Raw genomic sequence first — 26,687 nt, forward strand, 5'->3', positions numbered from 1 at the left:
GTTGAATAAGCATGACACAGTCTCTGGCATTGCCCACAGAAATATAACTTTTATAGTAATTTCCATCTCCTTGGAACTTCAGAAAATCCTTGTAGCAGGCGTGCAATGGAGAGAAGGAGTCACTGATTGGCTGGTGAACAATGACATCGTTATCTCCCAGGATAAACTCCATTTCCATATTTCCATCCTTTAAGCTGTCCAATCATGGCACTCAAATGTGTGCAGAGAGGTGTGAAAAATTCTGGACAGTTCTGATGCCTCTGACCTCTAAGCTATACTCTTCTGCTCCCTTATGCAGGAAAATGTAGTCTTTCTTTGAGGGATTAAAAACTGCATGTCCCTTGGACAAGTCATAGCTGCAAGGATAGGCAATCTGTTTCCATTGTTATTGTGTCAGCAAATTGTCCTGTGATTGAGCTGTTCTGAAGCTTTTAGTTTTCTTCTGGCATCTTTGTCCCAGAACTGACAAAACAGGCCCCACAGTTGCAAGGGTACCAAAACTCAAGTGGATTGAAATTCCATTTACTCCATAGAGAACCTGAGGCACTGAAGTGCTGATTCCATTGGATAGATGACATTTAGATATGCAGTTATCTTTGGCTGGATTTGCAATATTGATATAATGATTAGCAACTCTCCTTGCAATAGTTCCCAGGGCAAAACCAGTTGGCTTGTTCTGTTTGTTTATAAAAGTAGCCACATGTCAAGGCTGATGTTTCAGTGGAGTTTTCAATTCCCCTGAATTCAGAAGGTTGATTCTCTTATTGATAGTCAGCCTGTCTCCACAGTTGCTACCATGGTCATACTGTATCATCTGTACAGGAAATCTCTTCATAGTGTTGCAACATCATCATAGGATTTGATAAACAGGCATCCCAAAACTTGAGTCTCATCCAAGCAATTGGTCATCACACATCACACAACTGTAGACTGGGGCTTTGATGAAATGTTTGCTTCCAACAGGAGTATCATGCTGTGCAATCTGTAGCACTTGGTTGTTATTGAGGTCCTAAATTTTGACACTGCTATATCAAAATGCAACACACTGATATGTGTGTGTGTGTGTGTGTGTGCGCGTGTGTATGTATACGCCTCCAAAATCTTTTTCAGCAGATTGGCCTACATGAGGACTTGTCAGCAGGTAACTACTTCCTGCTTCTGCCACACAACCCAAGCCCTGTTCTGGTGGTATCCGGAAGTGGCCCAGTGGCAGAGTCAAATCTGAGGTGCTGGGTCAGGTGAGTTCAGAGCTGTAATGGGACAGAGAATGGAATGGGACACTCAGTCACAAAGTAAGGTCATGACAGGAGGTATTTTCAGTAAAACAGTGCACAAAATATATGCCACTAGGGACTACAGAAGACAGAATGTTTTTTTTTTTTTTAATGCCTATTGTTTACATTTCCTGGAAACACCAACCAACAATGAGGTAGAGAAAGAGACAGAGAGAAATCCAGCTGCCAGTTTTCTCCCCTAAAGTACAAAAGCTACGGCCAAGCCTGGCTGAAGCCAGTAGCCTGGAACAATGTAGAATATGCAGGTGGTCCATTTGCTCTATTCTTTCTTGCTGAGTATACTAATATTATTATAATAAATGCTCTCACAACCATCCTATTTTTAGGCTCATTTCACAGCCACACTAATCCAGAAATGTTTACAATTAATTTTGCTGTAAAAACCCTCCTACTAACAATGTCATTCCTATGAATTTGAGCATCCTGCCCTCAATTTCATTATGACCAACTCATACAACTCCTATGAAAAAGTTTCCTACCTCTTACAATAGCTCTATGCATATGACACATCTCCATACCCTTTATACGTTCAAGCATTCTCCCTCACATATAGAAATATGTCTGACAAAAGAGTTACTTTAATAGAGTAAATAATAGAGGTTTAAGCCCTCTTATTTCTAGAACTATAGGCCTTGAACCTACACCTAAGAACTCAAAATTCTTCATGCTACCTGATACACCAAATTCTATAGTAAGGTCAGCTAAATAAGCTATCAGGCCCACACCCCGAAAATGTTGGTTTATATCCTTCCCATACTAATTAACCCCTTAGTCCTAACTATTATTCAAGTCTCCCTGTTCCTAGGCACAATAATTACAGTATTTAGCTCCCCCTGATTAACCATATGAATTGGCCTAGAAATAAATATATTAGCCATTATTCCAATTTTAATTAACAAAGCCACACCACAATCAACAGAAGGTGAAACTAAGTATTTCTTAACACAAACCACAGCATCAATAATCTTAATAATAGTAATTACACTTAACATTCTTGACTCTTGCCAATGAACAATAATCCACAAAATCACTTTACCCCAATCTTAATTATATTAACATTAATCATTAAATTAGGAATAGCTCCCATTCACTTCTGAGTCCCAGAAGTAACCCAAGGGGTCCCCCTAAAATCAGGACTCATTCTTCTTACATGACAAAAACTAGCACCCCTATCTATCCTTTACCAAATCTCACCATCAATTGACTCAACTTTAACAATGTTAGTAGCCATCCTATCAATTATAGTCAGTGGCTGAGGAGGGCTTAACCAAACCCAACTCCACAAAATCTTAGTGTACTCCTCAATTGCCCACATGGGATGAATGGTAGCCATTATTATATTTAATCCAAATACTATAATTCTCAATCTATTTATATGCTATTAAAAATTCGCATGTTCATAATATTTATACATCACACAAGCACAACTACCCTTTCACTATCACAAATATGAAATAAAACCCCACTAATAGTTTCAGCCATCCTAATTACCTTAATATCACTAGGAGGCCTACCCCCACTAACAGGCTTTATCCCTAAGTGAATAGAGCTAACAAAAAATGGCAATATCATCATACCCACTACAATGGCTATATTAGCACTTCTAAATTTATACTTCTATTTACGCCTCATCTACCTCACTGACAATATTCCCAACAACCAACAACTTAAAACTAAAATGACAATTCGAATCAATGAAACACATACTATTTATAGCCCCACTAATCATTTTATCAACAATATTTCTTCCCCTCACACAAATATTTTCAGTACTAAGCTAAGATTAGAAGGAGTTTATGTTACATAGACCCAGAGCCTTCAAAGCTCTAAGGAAGTAAATTATTCTTAACTCCTGCTTAGGGACTGCAAATTAACGTCACATCTTCTGAATGCAAATCAGGTGCTTTAATTAAGCTAAGTCCCCCTAGATTGGTGGGATCCAACCCCACGAAATTTTAGTTAACAGCTAAATACCCTAATCAATTGGCTTCAATCTACTTCTCCTGCCATAAGAAGAAGAAGAAGAAGAAAAAAAAAAAGAAGGTGGGAGAAGCCCTGGCAGAATTGAAGCTGCTTCTTTGAATTTGCAATTCAACATGAAAATTTCACCTCAGGGCTTGGTAAAGAGGGCTCAACCTCTGTTTTTAGATTTACAATCTAATGCTTACTCAGCCATTTTACCCCTGCTTCGGTTCATTAACCGATGATTATTCTCTACCAACCATAAAGACATCGGAACTCTCTATCTCCTATTTGGATCCTGAGCTGGAATGGTAAGAACAGCCTTTAGTCTGTTAATTCGAGCAGAATTAAGCCAACCAGGAACTTTACTTAGAGACGACCAAATTTATCATGTAATCATCACTGCACATGCCTTTGTAATAATTTTCGTCATAGTGATACCTATTTTGGAAACAGGTTAGTCCCACTAATAACTGGGGCCCTCGATATAGCTTTCCCCCGTATAAACAATAAAAGCTTTTGACTCCTCCCACCATCCTTTCTTCTGTTAGCTTCATGAATAGTAGAAGCCGGTGCAGGTACAGGATGAACTGTTTACCCACCACTAGCGGGTAACTTAGCCCATGCAGGAGCCTTGGTTGATCTAACTATTTTCTCTCTTCACTTGGCTGGGGTGTCCTCTATTCTAGGGGCCATTAATTTTATCACAACTGTCATCAATATAAAACCCCCTGCTATATCTCAGTGTCAAACCCCCTTATTCGTATGATCTGTTCTCATAACAGCCGTTCTTCTTCTTTCCCTGCCAGTTCTAGCCGCTGGCATTACAATACTCTTAATGGGCCAAAATCTAAACACAACGTGTTTTGACCCTGCAGGAGGAGGAGACCCTATCCTCTATCAACACTTATTTAGATTCTTCAGACACCCTGAGGTATATATTCTTATCCTTCCAGGATTTGGAATAATTTCTCATATTGTAACACATTATTCTGGCAAAAAAGAACCATTTGGCTACATGGGAATAGTGTGGGCTATGATATCAATTGGTTTCCTTGGGTTTATCATCTGAGCTCACCACATATTCACAGTAGGAATGGACGTGGATACACAAGCCTATTTCACATCAGCTACTATAATTATTACCATTCCTATGGGAGTAAAGGTATTTATTTGATTAGCAACCCAACATGGTGGAAATATTAAGTGATCCCCAGCCATATTTTGAGCTCTGGGGTTTATTTTCTTATTTACAGTAGGTGGTCTTACAGGAATTGTACTAGCCAACTCTTCCCTAGATATTGTTCTTCAAGACATGTACTACATGGTAGCCCACTTCCACCATGTCTTATCCACGGGAGCTGTATTTGCCATTATGGGGGGGGTTCACTCATTGATTCCCTCTGTTCTCAGGCTACACTCTGGACCCTACTTAGGCCAAAATCCACTTCACTGTAATATTTGTAGGAGTGAACTTAACTTTCTTCCCTCAACACTTCCTTGGACTCTCTGGCATGCCCTTATGATATTCATATTACCCAGATTCCTATACAATGTGAAACACTGTTTCATCAATGGGCTCCTTCATCTCCCTCACTGCTGTAATTGTAATAATTTTCATAATCTGGGATGCCTTTGCCTCAAAGCGAGAGGTAGAAACTATTGAGTTAACCAGTACAAATCTAGAGTGACTTCACGGATGTCCACCCCCATATCATACATTTGAAGAGCCTGCTTACGTAAAAGCCTAGGCCAAGAAAGGAAGGAATCGAACCCCCTAAGACTGGTTTCATGCCAGCTGCATAACCATTCTGACTTTCTCAATAAGATATTAGTAAAACTATTACATAACATTGTTGAAGTTAATTTATAGGTTCAACCCCTATATATCTTTATGGCATATTCATTTCAACTAGGCTTCCAAGATGCCTCATCTCCTATTATAGAAGAATTACTCCACTTCCATGACCACAGGCTTATGATCATTTTTCTAATTAACTCCTTGGCCCTCTATATTATTTCACTAATACTGACTACAAAACTTACCCACACACGCACAATAGATGCCCAAGATGTAGAAACCATCTGAACTATTCTCCCAGCTATTATTCTAATTTGAATTGCACTTCCCTCCCTACAAATCTTGTATATAATAGATGAAATCAATAACCCCTCCCTGACAGTAAAAACCATAGGCCACCAGTGATATTGAAGTTATGAGTACACAGACTATGAAGACCTGAACTTCGTCTCATATATAATCCCAACATCCAATTTAAACCCAGGTGACATATGACTACTGGAAGTTGACAACCGAGTTGTTATTGCAATGGAATTACCAATCCATATATTAATCTCATCAGAAGATGTGTTTCATTCATGAGCCATCCCCTCACTAGGGCTAAAAACAGATGCTATCCCTGGATGCCTTAACCAAGCCACCCTTATCTCAACTAGTCCAGTATTTTTCTATGGCCAATGCTCAGAGATCTGTGGCTCAAATCACAGCTTCATGCCTATTGTTCTTGAAATAGTTCCACAGAGCAGCGGGGAGAGTTGGGACGTCCAGGGCTCCGAGTCCTCACATTGGCACTGGAAGGGGAAGTGAGCTCAATAACCCAAGACATTGGCAGGGAAACGGGGGTTAGAATCTAGAGGGGGGCCGGAAAGTGCAGAAAACTCACTACCGGAAAGAAGGAAAAAAAAAAAAAAAAGCTTGGGGGTTTCTCTTTCCCCTAACCTTGCAAAGGTTGCAAGGCTGCAAGGCTTGAAGAATTCCCAAAAGACAAAGTGCAGGCCCCCTCTCTGGATTTACATATCAACAGGGGAGAGCTAAGGAACTGAGTCACTACAATTCAGTAGCCTAGGCAACCCAGTGGGAGTCCAGAGGAGCCTACGTAGACTCTTTGGGTAGAAGCCAGAGACTGGAAGCTAAATACCATCAATTCTGCACAGCCTTGCTGTGCGGTATTACTTACCCCCTGAATAAAATAAATAAATAAATAAATAAATAAAGATTTACCACGCAAAACATGAGGGTGTCATGTTTGCACACCCTTAATCAGGAAGAACCAAGCAGAGCTCTCAGGCCGCACCCATCTCAAGCCTCCAAGGCTCCTCCAATAGCAGGCAGTCCACTTAACACGGACATAGTATAAAATAAAAAAAATAAAAAAAAACGCACAGTGATGAAAGAAGAATTAACTATGCCAAGCAGCACACACAGAAATCGAGGGAACAAGATCAACGATGACACTATGATGCCTCCAAATAAACAAAACACCCCAAGCCAAGATTATGAAGATGATGAGATAGAAGAAATGCAAGATACACATTTCAAAAAATTTATGATAAGAACATTCAGAAGTTTTCAAAAGAAAATCCTTGAACTACAGAAATCCTTATTGGACAGGATTGAAAATCTCTCTCGTGAAAATGAAATTTTAAGGAAGAATCAAAATGAAACTCAGAAACAAGTAGAACAGGAAAGTGTGATACTGAAGAGAAATCAAAATCAAATGAAGAGCTCAATAGATCAAATGACAAACACATTAGAAAGCCTTAAAAACAGAATGGGTGAAGCAGAAGAGAGAATATTGGACTTAGAAGATAGAGCACAGGGAAACATACAGTCAAACCAAAGAAAAGAAGAGGAAATTAGAAATCTAAAATATATTGTGGGAATCTACAGGATACTATTAAAAAAAACAACATTCGAGTTCTAGGAGTTCCTGAAGGCATGGAGAGAGAGAAAGGATTAGAAGGCCTTTTTAGTGAGATACTAGCAGAGAACTTTCCGGGTTTGGAGAAGGACAGAGACATCCTAGTACAGGAAGCTCATAGAACCCCCAATAAACATGGCTAAAAGAGATCCTCACCACGACACGTGGTAATTAAACTTACCACAGTGAAACATAAAGAAAAGATCCTAAAATGTGCAAGAGAGAAACGTCAGATTACTCTCAGAGGATCTCCAATCAGACTCACAGCAGACTTCTCATCAGAAACACTACAGGCTAGGAGGGAATGGTGAGACATAGCACAGGTGCTAAGAGAGAAAAATTTCCAGCCCAGAATATTATATCCTGCCAAGCTCTCATTTGTGAATGAAGGTGAAATAAAGACCTTTCATAGCAAACACAAATTGAAAGACTTTGTGGCCACTCGTCCAGCCCTGCAAAAGATACTTAAAGATGTGCTACACTCAGAAACACAGAAACACGGCCATCAATATGAAAGAAGGGAAAGGAAGAACACCTACCAGTAAAAGAGCATGGAAAGCTCAAAGCATATACTAGAAAATATCTCCGGGAAAATGGCAGGGCAAAGTCACTAAGTATCAATAGTCACATTAAACATTAATGGTCTGAATTCTTCAGTTAAAAGACACCGATTGGCTGATTGGCTCAAAGAACACAACCCAACTATTTGTTGCCTACAAGAAACACATCTCTCTAACAAAGATGCATGCAGACTGAAAGTGAAAGGTTGGAAAAAGATATTCCATGCCAACAGAAACCAAAAAAAGCAGGTGTAGCCATATTAATATCAGACAACATAAACTTTAATACCAAAACTGTTAGGAGAGACAAAGAGGGACACTATATAATGATTAAGGGTTCAATTCAACAGGAAGATGTAACTATTATAAATGTATATGCACCTAATTACAGGGCACCGGTCTATTTAAAAGATATGTTAAGGGACTTAAAGGGAGATTTAGATTCCAATACAATAGTACTGGGGGACTTTAATACTTCACTCTCAGAAATAGACAGATCATCCGGACAGAAGATCAACAAGAAAACAGCAAATTTAATTGACACTATTGCCCAAATGGATCTAACAGATATCTACAGAACTTTCAACCCTATATCTACAGACTTCACATTCTTCTCAGCAGTGCATGGAACCTTCTCTAGGATTGATCACATACTAGGCCATAAAGCAAGTCTCAGCAAATTTAAAAGAATTAGAATCATACCATGCAGCTTCTCAGACCACAGCGGAATGAAGCTGGAAATAGGCAACTCAGGTAACCCTAGAAAGTATGCAAACACATGGAGACTGAACAACATGCTCCTGAATGAACACTGGGTCATTCAAGAAATCAAAAGAGAAATCAAAAACTTTCTGGAAGTAAATGAGGATAACAACACAACATATCAAAACTTATGGGATACAGCAAAAGCAGTATTGAGAGGCAAATTTATAACAATAGGTGCCTATATCAAGAAATTGGAAAGGTACCAAATAAATGAGCTTTCAGCGCATCTCAAGGACCTAGAAAAATTGCAGCAAATCAGACCCAAATCTAGTAGAAGAGAAATAATTAAAACCAGAGAAAAATTAACAGGATTGAATCCAAAAAAAAAAAAAAAACCACTTCAAAAAATCAGCCAAGCGAGAAGCTGGTTTTTTGAAAAAATAAACAAAATTGACACCCCATTGGCCCAACTAACTAAAAAAAGAAGAGAAATTACCCAAATCAATAAACTCAGAGATGAAAAAGGAAATGTAACAACAGACACCACAGAAATAAAAAGAATCATCAGAAATTACTACGAGGACTTGTATGCCAGTAAACAGGAAAATCTGTCAGAAATGGATAGATTCCTGGACACATGCAATCTACCAAAATTGAACCAGGAAGACATAGAAAACTAAATAGACCCATAACTGAAACAGAAATTGAAACAGTAATAAAGGACCTCCCAACAAAGAAAGCCCAGGACAGGATGGATTCACTGCTGAATTCTACCAGACATTTAAAGAAGAACTAACTCCAATTCTTCTCAAACTAGTCAGAACAATCAAAAAAGAGGGAATCCTCCCAAATTCTTTCTATGAAGCCAGCATCACCTTAATCCCTAAGCCAGAGAAAGATGCAGCACTGAAAGAAAATTATAGACCAATATCCCTGATGAACATAGATGCAAAAATCCTCAATAAAATTCTCACCAATAGAGTACAACAACACATCAGGAAAATAATCCACCCAGACCAAGTGGGATTCATCCCTGGTATGCAGGGATGGTTCAACATTCGCAAATCAATCAATGTGATTCACCACATTAACAGACTGCAGAAGAAAAACCATATGATTATCTCAATTGATGCAGAGAAAGCATTTGGTAAAATTCAACACCCTTTCATGATGAAAGCTAGCCAGGACTACTAGGCAACTCTAAGCAAATTGGGTATAGAAGGAACATTCCTCAATATAATCAAAGCAATTTATGAAAAACCCACAGCCAGCATCCTATTGAATGGGGAAAAGTTGGAAGCATTTCCACTGAAATCTGGCACCAGGCAGGGATGCCCACTCTCACCACTGCTATTTAACATAGTTCTGGAAGTTTTAGCCAGAGCCTTCAGACAAGAAAAAGAAATCAAAGGAATACAAATTGAGAAGGAAGAAGTCAAACTATCCCTCTTTGCAGACGATATGATTCTTTACTTAGAGGATCCAAAGAACTCTACTAATAGACTATTGGAACTCATAGAGGAGTTTGACAAAGTGGCAGGATATAAAATCAATGCACAAAAATCAACAGCCTTTGTATACACAAGCAATGCCATGACTGAGAAGGAACTGCTAAGATCAATCCCATTCACAATACCTACAAAAACAATCAAATACCTTGGAATAAACTTAACCAAGGACGTTAAATATCGCTACGATGAGAATTACAAAATCTTAAAGAAAGAAATAGAAGAGGATACCAAAAAATGGAAAAAAACTTCCATGCTCATGGATTGGAAGAATCAACATCATCAAAATGTCCATTCTCCCAAAAGCAATTTATAGATTCAATGCAATCCCAATCAAGATACCAAAGACATTCTTCGCAGATCTAGAAAAAATGATGCTGAAATTCATATGGAGGCACAAGAGACCTCGAATAGCTAAAGCAATCTTGTACAACAAAAACAAAGCCGGAGGCATCACAATACCAGACTTCAGGACATACTACAGGGCAGTTGTAATCAAAACAGCATGGTACTGGTACAGAAACAGATGGATAGACCAATGGAACAGAATTGAAACACCAGAAATCAATCCAAACATCTACAGCCAACTTATATTTGATCAAGGATCTAAAACTAATTCCTGGAGCAAGGACAGTCTATTCAATAAATGGTGCTGGGAAAACTGGATTTCCACGTGCAGAAGCATGAAGCAAGACCCCTACCTTACACCTTACACAAAAATCCACTCAACGTGGATTAAAGACCTAAATCTACGTCCTGACACCATGAAGTTATTAGAGAACATTGGAGAAACCCTTGAAGATATTGGCACAGGCAAAGAATTTCTGGAAAAGACCCGGGAGGCACAGACAGTCAAAGCCAAAATCAACTATTGGGATTGCATCAAATTGAGAAGTTTCTGTACTGCAAAAGAAACAGTCAGGAGAGTGAAGAGACAACCGACAGAATGCGAAAAACTATTTACAAACTATGCAACAGATAAAGGGTTAATAACCAGAATCTACAAAGAGATCAAGAAAATCCACAAAAACAAAACCAACAACCCACTTAAGAGATGGGCCATGGACCTCAATAGACATTTTTCAAAAGAGGAAATCCAAATGCCCAACAGGCACATGAAAAAATATTCAAGGTCACTAGCAATCAGGGAAATGCTAATCAAAACCACAATGAGGTTTCACCTCACCCCAGTTAGAATGGCTCACATACAGAAATCTACCAACAACAGATGCTAGCGAGGATGTGGGGAAAAAGGGACACTAACCCACTGTTGGTGGGAATGCAAACTGGTCAAGCCACTATGGAAGTCAGTCTGGAGATTCCTCAGAAACCTGAATATAACCCTACAGTCGACCCAGCCATCCCACTCCTTGGAATTTACCCAAAGAGTTTAAATTGGCAAACAAAAAAAGCAGTCTGCACCCTAATGTTTATCGCAGCACAATTCACAATAGCCAAGACCTGGAACCAACCTAAATGCCCATCAATGTTAGACTGGATAAAGAAATTATGGGATATGTATTCTTTAGAATACTATACCACAGTAAGAAACAATGAAATCCAGTCATTTGCAATAAAATGGAGGAATCTGGAACACATCATGCTGAGTGAAGTAAGCCAGTCCCAAAGGGACAAATACCATATGTTCTCCCTGATTGGTGACAACTGACTGAACACCAAAAAGGAAACATCCTGAAGTGAAATGGACACTATGAGAAATAGTGACTTGATCAGCATAGCCCTGACTGTTAATGAACAACTTAATACATTATCCCTCTTAGTAGTTTTTTTGTCGGTTCTATTTAATATGACTGGTTTAATTCTGTAATTATCACACAGTTATTCTTAAGTGTTGAAAATTAACTGAAATGTGATCCATGTTAAACATAAGAGTGCGAATAAGAGAGGGAAGAGATGTATTATTTGGGACATGCACAAGCTGACTTGCCCCAAATGGTAGAGTTAGAAACATACCAGGGTATTCCAATTTAATCCCATCAAGGTGGCATGTACCAATGCCATCTCACTATTCCAAGTGATCAATTTCAGTTCACAATTGATCATAATGAAAGGACTAAGAGTCAAAGGGAGCACATAAACAAGTTTAGTACCTGCTAACACTAACCGATAGAATAAATAAAGGGGAGAGTGATCCAACATGGAAAGCGAGATACTCAGCAGACTCATAGAATGGCAGATGTCCTAAATAGCACTCTGGTCTCAGAATCAGCCCTTAAGGCATTCGGATCTGGCTGAAAAGCCCATGAGAGTATTTCAGGCCTGGAAAGCCAAGACACTCTGGCAAAAAGATCTCTGTGAGTGAGATCCCAGTGGAAAGAACAGTTCTTCAAAGAAGGAGGTACCTTTCTCTGAAGGGAGGAGAGAACCTCCATTTTTATTATGACCTTGTCTAAAGAAGATAAGAGTCGGAGAACTCAGAGGGCTTCCATAACCTTGGAAACTCATGACTGGAGCATAGGGAGATTACTGATGCCATAGACAGGAGTGTCAATTGGTAAAGTCAACAACAGGAGTCACTGTGCACTTACTCCTCATGTAGGATCTCTGTCCTTAACGTGCTGTACATTGAGATTTAATGCTATAACAAGTACTCAAACAATATATTTCACTTTGTGTTTCTATGGGGGTGCAAACTGTTGAAATCTTTACTTAATGCATACTAAACTGATCTTCTGTAAAAAAAAAAAAAGAAATTATCAATTCCCAACTTGACACTCACTGGGATTAAACATGACAATAGGTCTGATCTGATTTCATCATCATTTAAAAAAATCATCTATTATTTTTCACTTTATGTTTCTGTGTGTGAGCAAACTGTTGAAATCCTTACTTAATGTACACTAAGCTGATGTTCTGTATATTAAGATAATCGAAAATGAATCTTGATGTGAATGGAAGGGGAGAGGGAGTGGGAAAGGGGAGGGTTGTGGGAGTGAGGGACGGTATGGGGGGAAGCCATTGTAATCCATAAGTCGTACTTTGGAAATTTATATTCATTAAATAAAAGTTAAAAAAAAGAAATAGTTCCACTAAAACACTTTGAAAATTGATCACTATCTATGATTTAAACTTATTATGAAGCTAAATTAGCACTAGCTTTTTAAGCTAGAGAATGATATATAATGAAATGCCACAACTTGATACATCCACATGACTAATCACTACTATTGCTATAATTCTCTCACTATTTGCTCTAATCCAACTTAAGTTTCATAAGTACACCTACCCTATGAACCCCGTGCTAAAGGCATTTTAGTCCACTTCTTTCCCCTCCCCATGAGAAACAAAATGAATGAAAATTTATTCTCCTCTCCCATTACCCCTACAATAATAGGAGTTCCAATCGTAGCGCTAATTATTATATTTCCAACCCTATTATCTCCTACCCCTACTCACCTTATCAATAATTGGTTAGTTTCATTTCAACAGTGATTAGCCCAACTAATTCTCAAGCAAATAATAACAATGCATTCCCCTAAAGGACAGACTTGGTCCTTAATATTAATTTCTCTAATTATATTTATTGGCTCAACCAATCTCCTAGGCCTACTACCCCACTCATTTACACCAACGACCTAGCTGTCAATAAACTTAGGGATGGCTATCCCACTATCAGCAGGGGCTGTAATCACAGGATTCCACTACAAGACCAAAGCATCACTAGCTCATTTCCTCCCACAGCGTATCCCTACCCCCTTATCCCCATACTAGTAATTATTGAAACAATTAGTCTCTTTATTCAACCAATAGTTCTAGCCATACGACTTACAGCTAACATCGCAGCAGGTCACCTACTTATACATCTCATTGGAGGCACAGCGCTTGCCCTAACTCAATTAGTCCTACAGCAGCTGAAATCACCCTTATTATTCTTATCCTCCTCACAATCCTAGAATCTGCCGTAGCCTTGATCCAAGCCTACGTCTTCACACTTCTTGTAAGCCTATATCTACACGATAATACCTAATGACACACCAAATTCATGCTTATCATATAGTTAAACCAAGCTTATAACCACTTACCAGAGCCCTATCCATCCTTCTCAACATCAGGCTTAACCATATGGTTTCACTTTAATTCCCCTACACTTCTCCTGATTGCTCTATTAACAAATCACTCACTATATATCAATGATGATTAGACATCTCATGAGAAGGCACATTCCAAGGCCATCATACTCCCATTGTACAAAAAGGCCTACAATATGGAATGATCCTATTCATTGTCTCAGAAGTCTTTTTCTTTGCAGGCTTCTTCTGAGCCTTCTACCACTCGAGCTTAGCCCCTACCCCAGAACTAGGAGGCTGCTTACCTCCAACAGGCATTAACCACCTGAACCCCCTTGAAGTACCCCTACTTAACACCTCAGTTCGCCTGGCCTCAGGAATTTCAATTACTTGGGCTTGCCACAGCTTAATACAAGGAAATTGTGAAAACACGCAACACTCCTTGGCTATCACTATCCTTCTAGGCATTTATTTTACCCTCCTCCAAGCATCCAAATACTATGAAGCATCATTTAATATTTCAGATGGAGTATATGGCTCAACAAATTTCAGAGCCACAGGATTTCACGGCCTTCATGTGATTACTGGGTCCACTTTCCTTATGGTTTGCCTCCTATGACAATTTAATTTCCACTTCACATCAAATCGTCACTTTGGCTTTGTAGCAGTGGCATGATACATTTTGTTGATGTAGTCTGACTATTCCTATATGTATCAATTTATTGATGAGGGTCTTACTCTTTTAGTATTAATTAGTACATCTGACTTCCAATCAGTTAGTTTTGGTATAACCCAAAAAAGAGTAATTAACCTAATTCTAGCTTTATTAATTAATGTAAACATTTCATTAATTCTAGTGACCATTGCATTTGACTGCCGCAACTAAATATTTACTTAGAAAAATCAAGCCCCTATAAATGTGGGTTCAACCCCATAGGATCAGCGCACCTCCCCTTCTCAGTAAAATTTTTCCTAGTAGCCATTACATTCTTGCTATTTGATCTATAGTGTGTGTGTGTGTGTGTGTGTGTGTATATATATATATATATATATATATATATATATACTTGTATTTTGCACAAAACAGAAACCTTAGACCCAAGGATTATCATCAGTCCTGACATGGCTGCATGAAATCCCCAAATTCCTTGAAATGTTATTGTTTTCCTACTTTGACATTTTAATGATTATCCAAATGTGTTAATTTTAATAAACTAAAAGTGTGTGCTATTTAGGAACTTCATATCCTACCATTATTCTGTTGGTACATAAATTGTTGCTGGTGGTGATGGCCTCAGCTGCTGTGGTGTAGGCTGTGGGACTTAAGGTGGGGGAAATTCTCCTTGATTTGAGGAATGCATCAGTCAGGGTCTGTGGATACATAGGAGAGAATGATAGTATGAACTGTGGTACTTGCATCAAAGTGGTATGGACACATGACATTGTCTGCAGCACAATGTGAATTTTATGCATCCCATTGTCTTTCACCACCTGAGACATATAACCAGAAGGAAGGTATATAGGTGGCAGAGTACCACTTGGTGACATCAGAGGTACATAGGCAGCCTGTTAAATATTCTGAATGTTCCCATCTTTAGGGTTGATAGCAAGAGTCTCCCCAGGAATAACTTGTACCAATATAATATGTTGTATCCAGTATTGAGGAAAGGAAGGCCATCTGGCATCTTTCTTGGGATGTCATCGTTTGTGAATAATTAGTAGTATGCTGGGTTGCAATGGTGGTGTTCACATGATAGCTCTCCATGTCCTCAAATGAGCCCCAGCAGCCTTATAACCTCCATTCACTTGTTCATAAAATGATTCTCCACATGACAGAGCTGAACAGCAACCAATGGCCAAGCCCTGCAGGAATATAAACAAATAACATGTAGTCATATGTAATTTTTGTGTGTGAGATAAGCAGAGGGTTTATCTTCTGGGCATCTGTTTCAAAGTGTGAGATGTTTGACTTCCTCCAAAATCTTTTTCAGCAGACTGGCTTACATGAGGCCCAGTCAGCAGGTGACTGCTTCCTGCTTCTGCCACACAACCCAAGCCCTGTTCTGGTGGTATCCTGAAGTGGCCCAATGGCAGAGTCAAATCTGAGGCACTGTGCCAGGTAAGTTCAGAGCTGGAATGGGACAGGGGATGGAACAGGACACTCAGTCACAAAGTAAGGTCATGACAGGAGGTATTTTCAGTAAAACAGTGCACAAAATACATGCCACTAGGGACAACAGAGGACAGAGTGGGTATTTTAAATGCCTATTTGTTTACATTTCCTTGAAACACCAACTGACAGTGAGGTAGAGAAAGAGACAGAGAGAGAGTTCCAGTTGCCAATTTTCTCCCCCAAAGGACAACTAGGACCGAGCCAGGCTGAAGCCAGAAGCCTGGAACTCCATGTGAGTATTCAAGGTATGTTACACGGGTCAGAGGTCTGCATCAGAAGAAGATAAGCCAGATGTGAACCTGGCCCTCTGAAAAGTCCACATGAGCATAAAAACATTGCATAGGTGTTCTTGGGAAGAAAGGCAGAAAGAATGTCACACCACAGGGCTGGACACAAAGAAAGGAATTCTGAAATAGTTGTTCCAGAGAAATAATGTGTTCAATAGTGCTCCTTCCAAATGGAAAGGCACATGGAATCAAACATGTCCACTGCAACCGAGTGAGGAAAAGCATTACCAAGTACATAATGAGGAAGGAGCACAGGCTTAGGGTCAGTGTTTGAGGGCTTTTAAGCTAGTTTTATTCCTTCCTACCTAGCAGTCCTGGTGCTGTTTCCTTTAAAATGCCCTGTTTTAAACATAGTATGTGGATCCACTAAGGTCACCAAAATATAAAGAAATGGAATTTCCCAGAAACACACACAAAAAGAAAATAGAGTCATTGAATATTGAATGGTTGTGAAAATCACACTGAGTGATGGAGAGCCAAAGGACTGTTCTATGTGGATTGTTCCAAAATCATATTGGAAAAATCATTTGGAATGTTTGCACAGATGAAATATATCAATACTGAAATGTATCAATGGCATTTTTTGAGTGTGGGACATTGAAATACCACTAATTAATGGTATTTTATGACAGATGAAGAGGGATCCAGTACACAGAAACAGAAAGGAAATTGAAGATTTCAGAGGGTAATGCAGAGTAGATGAATGGGTGTGAAAAACTCCAAGTTACTGAGAATATGAACAGGAAAAGATCATGCTCTCTATATTGTTGCATAATAAGATCATTATAAAATGGATATCAATGTTTTGACAGAAGGGAAACAGTCTAGATTTGTGTGTGTTTGGGTATGTGTGTGTGTGTGTGCGTGTGCATGCATGCATGTATGTGCACTCATGCTGACAATAGGCAGAGGGGTTTTGGGATATGGGTACCTAACTTGAAGATAAGGTAACTTCTGCAAATCATTTATAGCCCATTATTGATGCATGTGAGTATCAGCAATAAAGCAGGTCCCACCTGTGTGGTATGAGGGAAAGGTATTCTGTGGTGGGATCCAAGGTGGGCAACTCTACAACATAGAGGCTAACATGACACCAGGCTTATGTCACACAGAAGGCTACATTATAGTCCCCAAAGACAAGACTGATAGGTGAGATATCAGGGTAGAAGGTTAATAAAAAGAAGTATGTGGGTGCAGTAGAGTGTAGAATATGTTTTGAAAGATTTCATGTGAGCTCATGTAAGCAAATGTTGGGAAGCTGTCCTCAAATCAGGTTTAAAGGAGGCATCCCGTGGAGCTGTACTCAATGCATAGAATCAGAGTTGTTCCATACAATGCATGTTTCAAATGCATTCCTTCCTGATATAAGTACATCCTGAACTATACTTGTTCTTCACAATTGTGTGAGGAAAGAAACAAGTGGAGTATATAGTGAGAAAGGACACACATGAGTTGATGTTTAGGGGTTTATTAAAGCAGAGCTGGCCCACCCCTTCATAGAAGTTGTACTGGTACTAGCATTAAAATAACCTCTTTTTAAACATATTTATTTCAGAAAGAGAACAGATTTCATTTAGTTCATATATACAATTTTAAAATTGCAATGATTCTTCCCACTTTCACTGACTCCTGCTTTCCCTCCCTCCTTCTTCCTGCCTTTTTCCTTTCAATATTATTTATTTTTTGAAAGCAAGAGTTAGGAAGAGAGAGAGAAAGAGAGATCTGCCATCTAATGGATCACTTCCCCGATGGCCACGATGGCTAGGCTGGGCCATGCCAAATGCAGGAGCCAGGAGTTTCATCCAGGTCCCCCACATGGGATATCACAGTCCAAACACTTGAGCTAATCTCTGCTGGTTTTCCCAGGCCTTTAGCAGTTGTTGCACACAGGACATTAACCAGAACCCATATGTGATGCTGGTGGCCACACAACACTGAACCCCATACATTCAATTCACTTCATGCTCATCAGTTTAATTCTGCACTAATTAAGAATTCAACAAGAAAAATACAAAGACCACTGTTGTACAAAAGTAGATAAGGATTATTAAAAAATTATCAAATATAAAGCTGTCAGTTTCACTCATATACATTAAAATAGGGGGTACAGATGACCCTTTCATATGTTGATTTCATTTCCTTTGGATAAATTCCCAAGGGTGGAATGACTGGGTCAAATGGTAGATCTATTTTCAGATTTTTGAAGAATCCCCATACTGTCTTCTACAATGGCTGTACTAGTATACATTCCAACCAACAGTGGACTAGTTACCATTTCTCCCACATATGCACAAGCACTTTTTCTTTTTCCTTTTAAGTTTTGTTGATATCCATTCTTTTGTTTTTAATTTTTTTAAAATTTTTTGACAGGCAGAGTGGACAGTGAGAGAGAGAGACAGAGACAAAGGTCTTCCTTTGCCATTGGTTCACCCTCCAATGGCCGCTGCGGCCGGCATGCTGCAGCCAGCACACCATGCTGATCCGATGGCAGGAGCCAGGTACTTATCCTGGTCTCCCATGGCGTGCAGGGCCCAAGCACTTGGGCCATCCCCCACTGCACTCCCTGGCCACAGCAGAGAGCTGGCCTGGAAGAGGGGCAACCGGGACAGAATCCGGTGCCCCGACCTGGACTAGAACCCGGTGTGCTGGCACCGCAAGGCAGAGGATTAGCCTAGTGAGCTGTGGTGCCGGCTGATAGCCATTCTAACTTAGGTGATAAGAAATTACTTGTTTCATTGAGTACAGCTCCATGGGATGCCTCCTTTAAACCTGATTTGAGGACGGCTTCTCAATATTTGCTTCCATGAGTTCACATGAAATTTTATTTGCATTTCCATGATGGTCAGGGACCCTGAGCATTTGTCCATGTGTCTGTTGTATTTCATCCTTTGAAAAATGCCTTTTCATTTCCTTTGCCCATTTATTCACTGGGTTATTTGTTTTGTTGTGGTTCAGTTTCTTTTTTTTTTCTTTTTTCTTTCTTTTTTTTTTTTTTGACAGGCAGAGTGGATAGTGAGAGAGAGAGACAGAGAGAAAGGTCTTCCTTTTGCCATTGGTTCACCCTCCAATGGCCGGCATGGCTGGCGTGCCATGGCCGGCACACTGCAATAATCTAAAGCAGGAGCCAGGTGCTTCTCCTGGTCTCCCATGGGGTGCAGGGCCCAAGTACTTGGGCTATCCTCCACTGCCTTCCCGGACCACAGCAGAGAGCTGGCCTGGAAGAGGGGCAACTGGGAAAGAATCCGGTGCCCTGACCTGTACTAGAACCCGGTGTGACAGCGCTGCTAGGTGGAGGATTAGCCTATTGAGCTGGGGCGCCGGCCTGGTTCAGTTTCTTGAGCTCCTTATATGTTTTATGTCTTAATTGGTTATCAGGAGGATAGTTTTTAAATATTTTCTACCATTCAGCCTGATTCCTTTTCTCTTTGTCGAGTGTTTCCTTTGCTGTTCATAAACTTCCTAGCTCAAGCTAAGAAGTTTAGAGCTTCTTCTGGATCTCACACGTGGGTGCAGGGGACCAAGGACTTGGGTGATCTTCTATTGCTTTCCCAGGTACATTAGCAGAGAGCTGTATCAGAAGTGAAGCAGCTCAGTCTCAAACCTGTGTGCATATGGGATGCTAGCATCACAGGCAGAGGTTTAACCTGCTACACTACAATGCTGATGTCATCTATTTGCCTTTTGTAATTCATCCTTTGAAAAATGCCTATTTATGTCCTTTACCCATTTCTTCACTGGATTGATTGTTTTTTGTATACTGAGTTTCATGGGATCCTTATTACTCCTACATACTAATCCTTTATTAGCTGACTAGTTTGCAGATATTTTCTCTGCTTCTATCAGTTGTTTCTTCATGTTGCTGTTTCCTTTGCTGTTCAAAAGCTCCTTAGTTTGATGTAACCCCATTAGCTTATTTTCCTTTTATTACCTGTGTATCTGGCTTCATAATGACATAGAACATGGCTTTTAATGTGACAGATTGAAAACAAATATGCATTGTGTGTGTGTGCTTCATGCATGCATGTTGACAATAGGCAAATAGGTTTTGGAAGGTTTTCAACATGGAGAAATTTCTGACTCTTTCTCACATCTTTTATAGGAAATGAATGATGAAGGTGAATGCTACCAATGAAGCACCTATCAACCTGTATGGTATGAAGGAAAAGCATTCTGAGGTGATAAAAAGGTGTTACATTGTGCGACACAGAGATTGGAAAGCTGCAGTACATACATAAGATGAAGCATTCAAACAGAACTGAGAAGCAAGATATTGGTGGTCAAGATTGTATAAAGGAAAGTGTGAGTGGTGGCGTAGGGTTCCAGTGAATTTTGGAAATTTCATGTGAGCTCATGTAAGCAGACATTGGGAAGACATTCTCTGAAACAGGGAAGATCCAGGCCATGGCTCCAGGACACAAAGAATTAGGAGGTTGTTCCATACAGTGAATGTGTTCAACAGTATTCCTTCTGATGTAAGGGCAGCCTGAAATATGCTTGTACTGTACAGGTGAGTGAGTGAGAGGATGAAACATATGAAAGCTGGGGCCGGTTGCTTCTTTGAGGCAGTTGTACAAGTGCTTGTGTTAAAATGACAGGATATGTGACTGAATTAAGTTCACAAATAGATAAACAGGAAAATGGAGAGTTTCATCTACTTATGTATTGATAGGCTTGTTTATTTGATTAGCTAGAAACATATTGGCATTGAATTTTATTTCTGCAGGGCCACCTTGTGCTCCCATGGAGATCTCTTCCATTATTCTTAAATGTTTCAGTTCACCCACTCTTGACTTGGAGCTGTCTACTGCTCTTAAACCCAGGTCTTTCTTCCTTTCAGTCATGGTCAATACTGCCCTCAGGCATTAGAGGGTGCCTGAGGCAAAGGGTGGATTTGCACATGCCTGCAAGACTGCAGTGAATGCACCTAAGGGGGTTGAGGATGGGTCCAAGGGCTCCTAATTGTGGAATCTCTCAGGTCAGCTCCTCCATAATGACATCTGAGGTTCACAGAGACCTACACATCTGCCATAACGAGTGCCCCCACATTGATCTTCACACAAAGTCAGGAGCCTCAGCACTGCGAGCGCAGGTTTCCCATGAGAGGACAGAGGCAGGAACCATGTCCTGTACAGGAATATGGGTCATGTGCATGAAGAGTGAGAAGAAGCCCCAACCTGCCTTGCTTCTTTGGTGCAGAATATGAGGCTATGGGGCTTTATGTGTGCTGCTCCCAAGGGCTGAACTGCAGAGGAGAAAAGTGTGTTTGTGCCACTGCCCCATGTCAACTCCTCACTGCTCTGCAGCTCAACAGGCCCTACCAGGTTCTATCCCAAGTTGTGAGACCTGGAGAGGAGTGGGGATGGGTGAGTGGAATGTTCCCCTGGGGAATCGTGAATAGAGAGAATCCTTCTAGCTTCTTCCCCACCATTTTGGTGAAACCTAGTAATCCTGCAGTGTAAAATAAATCTAATGTACCTTGTCTCCCTTGGGCTGGAAATTTACATCTTAACTTGCACAGTATATTGTGGAATATTTTTTTTCTGGAATAGGAAGTCTTACTTCACTAAGACTCCAGCATTTGAAGAGGGAGTTAATTTGTTTGTTTTCCTTGTTCTTCAATCCTCAGAATCACATTGATATCTTATAGATACAGGAAGACTGTAGGGATGCACTCTGGAATGTCTTATCTAGTAGACCTGGAGGTGGCCATGGATTCAGCTCCACATGTATTGAGTAGGAGCCTCTGCCCAATTCTGCTTCCTTGTGTTTTTGGATTTCCATTCTTAATTTACTAAAAATTCAAGTTCTTTGATTTGAAGTACCTTTTTCAGTCTTCAAAAAAAAAAAACGCATAAGAGTTTCTATCACAAAACATCAATGTCTTTTTAAAAAGTATCATTTGGATTACTTTGCAAAATGTGTTTGAGCAGAAAATCCTAGAATTTTTGCCTGAAGCAACAATAGTCATAGCCCAAGAGCCATTGTAATAGGAGAGATTTGTGTGTAGGTCACCATCAAACTAGGGCAATTTAATGTTGGAATCCCAGATAAATGCTGAGTCTTGGAGAAGAAAATGAAAACCTCAAATGAGATCATCCCATGACCATGAGAAACCAACACGGTTCTTAAGTGGAGGAAAAGACTGTGATAAGAACACAGGTACTTCACAAGTGAAAAAAATCATGCAAGGACAATTTTCAACTTATCTCACACAGAAAGCAACATAGATAATAAAAAGATACTTGAAAAGCCAGTTTATAATTTGATATGTTGGAAACATATAAAATCCTGTGCCCCAGAATTCAAAGATGCCTCTTCCTGTCAGGCACAAATCGAGTGTGAACAAGCCATCAACATGTAATAGACAGTTCATCATGACTGAATATGCAGGACACTTGAAATACAAGGGGTACCTGTAGTCTAACCTTGAGGAACTTCTGTGTCAGTGCCTGCAGAAATGCATGATATTTTTCCTTGGCCTGCAAGACTAGTTGCATGCAGGTCTGGAGAAACTATTCAGAGAATATGACCTATTTGGAGTTAGAACTGCTACCAATAGTAATTATTTATTTGAAAATACTTTTCAGATTTCCATATAAAATAGATGGCAGCCATTCAGCTTCACTAGGTGCAGTGCCTTTTGATCTACAGTGCTTTGAGGCTCCCCAGTGAGTGATTATGACATCTAAATGTTCTGCATTTTCATGATTCTCCTTCTTTCAGACTCTGAATTTGAGGACATCAGCTGGAGCCCCTCTCTTTTGCCCAGTGTGGCTCTGGGATTTGACCTCTGTCATGTCATGCACAGTGAGATAAGGACAGGAAGAGTCCCCTCATCTGGCTTTCAGGACTGGACAGACATCCCACATTACAGCTGAGGGGAGTGATACCTCTACTGTAGGAGTACTCTCAAGAACAAGAATTTCTGCTCATATTGGGACACTCCTGTATTCTAAAAATTACCACAGATGAAATTAGGTAAGAAGGGGAGAGAGAAAACTCACATTCATTCAGGTGATCTTCTCAGGTACACAAGAAGGTGGTACACAAAGTGTCAGTTTTGTCCCTATAGATTACATTTTAGGTATTCAACTAATTACCACAACTCAGAAACCATATGATATTTATATTTTTGTGACTGGATAATTTAACTAAACATAATGATTTCCAGTTGCATGGTATTTTGATTGGTTTGCACAGAATCTATAAATTGCGTTCAGTAGTATGGATATATTGATGATATTGATTCTTCCAATCCATTAACATGAAATATGTTTCCATTTTTTATGCATTCTTCTATTTCTTTCTTTAATGTTTTGTAATTTTCATCATAGACATCTTTAATGTCCTTTTTTTATTCCAAGGTATTTAAATTTTTGTAGTTACTGTGAATGGAATTGATCTTAGAAGTTCTTTCTCAGCCGTGGGGCTGTTTGTGTCTACAAAGGCTACTGATTTTGTGTGTTGGTTGTATTTTCTGCAATTTTACCAAACTCTTTTATGAACTCCAGTCATCTCTTTGTGGAGTGTTTTGGGTTCCTTATAGGGATAGTTTGGATTCTTCCTTCCCTATTTCTATCCGTTTTATTTCTTTTTCTTGCCTGATGGCTCTGGCTAAAACTTTTAGGACTATATTAAATAGCAAGGGTGAGAGTGGGCATCCTTGTCTGGTTACAGTTCTTAATAGGTATGCATGCAATTTTTCCCCATTCAGTAGGTTATTGGAAGTGGGTTTGTTATAAATTGCTTTGATTATGTTAAGTGTTCCTTCTATATCTAATTGCTTAATGTTTTCATCATAAAGCGGTGCTGAGTTTTGTCAAAGGCTTTCTCTACATCTATGGAGATAATGATGTGGTTTTGGATTTCACTTTGTTAATGTGGCATATCACATTTATTGATTTTTGGATGTGGAACCATCCCTGCATACGAGAAATAAATCCCCTTTGGTCTAGGAGAATGATCTTTCTTATGTGTTGTTGGATTTGGGTGGCTAGTATTTTGCCTACGTTTATTGTGTCTATGTACATCAGGGATATTGATCTACAGTTATTTTTCAAATTGGTGCACAAAATCTAATTCAGTTTATTAGCCCATGAATTACTAGTGATAGTAATTAGCATAACTGCAGAAAAACATTTAATAAAATGAACAGAGATCTGTGATTTGTAAACAAAGAACTAAAACAACCCATTAAATGCAAGAAAGAATGCTTTTGTGCCCTAAAGGGTATATTAAGATTGCTTAAGAAATGTGGAAATTGTGAGAAGGTTGGAAACAAAGTTGAAGCAAGAATGCTGTACACTACAACTTGTGCTAGAGGCCCTCAGGGGGCTCTGCTCTGTGCATATTATTTTTTTAAAATTATTCTTTAATTCATTTGAAAAACAGAGTTACAGGGAGGCAGAGAACAGAGAGAGGAGTCTCCATATGCTGTTTTATTCCCCAGATGGCCGCAATGGCTGGAGTTCTGCAAATCTGAAGCCAGGAGCATCTTCTGGGTCTCTCAGGCAGATGCAAGGACCCTAGTGCTTGGGCCATCTTTCACTGCTTCCCAGACCATAGCAGAGAGCTGAAATGGAAGCAGAACAGCTAATACTGGAACCAGCACCTGTATTTGATACTGATGCCATAGAGAGTGGGTTAATCTACTATGCCACTGCTCTGACCCCGATTCTCTTCTGTGTGGAGCAACTGAGACTAGATTAAGTTACTGGAATTAAGACTTATTCTATGCATCTGCTCTCCTACAATATGGCGCTGAGGGAGCAAACAACCTCTACTCAGCTGCCTGATCAGTTTGATAAGCTGCAGGAGCTGATCCTGCTCCTGATTGGAGGAGAGCAGCATGCTCGGCGTGTGGGTAGCAGAGTTGGGATTGGTGGAAGAGGACTATAAAGGAGGAGAGAGAGAACATGCACTGGGAACACCTGAGGAACATCTGAGCAGCCCCTGAGAGAGCCGGCTGGTGGTGTGCCGCTCCTCCGTGGAAGTGGGGAAAGCGGCGGGGGGTGACGCCCCTCCACGGAGGTGGAGGGGCCGGCAGCTAACCCGGGATGGTGTCGTTCTTCCACGAGTGAGGGAACGAACAGCAGCTAAGCCGGGAAGGGCCAGGCAAAAAGAACAGCGCAGGGTCTAGTGTTGTTCCTCCGCGAATGGGGGAGCGACACTCTTCTGTTCCACCTCTCTGCTGATAGCCTGGAAAACCAGTGGAGGACAGGCCAAGAACTTGAGCCCCTTTACCCACTTGGGAGATTGGGAAGAAACCCCTGACTCCTGGCTATAGATTGGCTCATCTCTGGCTGTTGTAGCCATGTAGGGTGTGAACCAGCAGATGGAAGAGTTCCCACTGTCTCCATGTCATTCTTCCTCTATCTGTAACATGGTGATTCAAACAAATTAAATCAATCTCTCAATCAATCAATAATCTTTACAAATAGTGTGAGCCTTGGGCAGTTTTTAGGCCATGAGAGTAGGGAGCAAATCTCACCATTAAAGTAACAGTTGAGGGACATTGCTATCTAGTGTTGAAAGAGAAGATGCAGCAAGAATTGGCCATGTACAAAGGCAGAGTAGCCTTCACCATGCATGGAATCCTCTAGATCATCACTTCCTGAACTCAAGAAACCATGGACAGTGAAGTTATGGTGTTACAAATGACACAGACTAAAGTATTGTTTGAAGCATCATGAATAGGTTCAAAGAATTGGTCTTAGGGCTTCGTTAGGAGAAAAATACAATATACACAACAGTATGTAATATAAAATAGGGGGATGAAGAAATAGAAGAGGATACCAAGAAATGGAAAAATCTTCCATGCTCATGGATTGGAAGAATCAATATCATCAAAATGTCCATTCTCCCAAAAGCAATTTATAGATTCAATGCAATACCAATCAAGATACGGAAGACCTTCTTCTCAGATCTGGAAAAAATGATGCTGAAATTCATATGGAGACACAAGAGACCTCGAATAGCTAAAGCAATCTTGTACAACAAAAACGAATCTGGAGGCATCACATATACCAGATTTCAGGACATACTACAGGGCAGTTGTAATCAAAACAGCATGGTACTGGTACAGAAACAGATGGATAGACCAATGGAACAGAATTGAAACACCAGAAATCAATCCAAACATCTACAGCCAACTCATACTTGATAAAGGGTCCAAAACCAATTCCTGGAGTAAGGACAGTCTATTCAATAAATGATGCTGGGAAAATTGGATTTCCATGTGCAGAAGCATGAAGCAAGACCCCTACCTTTCACCTTACACAAAAGTCCACTCAACATGGATTAAAGACTTAAATCTACGACCTGACACCATCAAATTATTAGAGAGCATTGGAAAAACCCTGAAAGATATAGGTACCGGCAATGACTTCTTGGAAAAAACCCCAGAAGCACAGGCAGTCAAAGCCAAAATTAACTATTGGGATTGCAT

General features: G+C 40.0%; 1 pseudogene; it reads right to left on the minus strand.

The window, feature by feature from the left end:
* Positions 1-211: 211 nt before the first annotated feature.
* LOC127490092 (mRNA export factor pseudogene) overlaps positions 212-26,687 on the minus strand; it is a 38,251-nt pseudogene continuing 11,775 nt past the window's right edge.

The sequence above is a fragment of the Oryctolagus cuniculus genome, chromosome 16 (assembly GCF_051225735.1).
Source record: "Oryctolagus cuniculus isolate XC-2025 breed Fujian yellow rabbit chromosome 16, ASM5122573v1, whole genome shotgun sequence".
Taxonomy (NCBI): Eukaryota; Metazoa; Chordata; class Mammalia; order Lagomorpha; family Leporidae; genus Oryctolagus; species Oryctolagus cuniculus.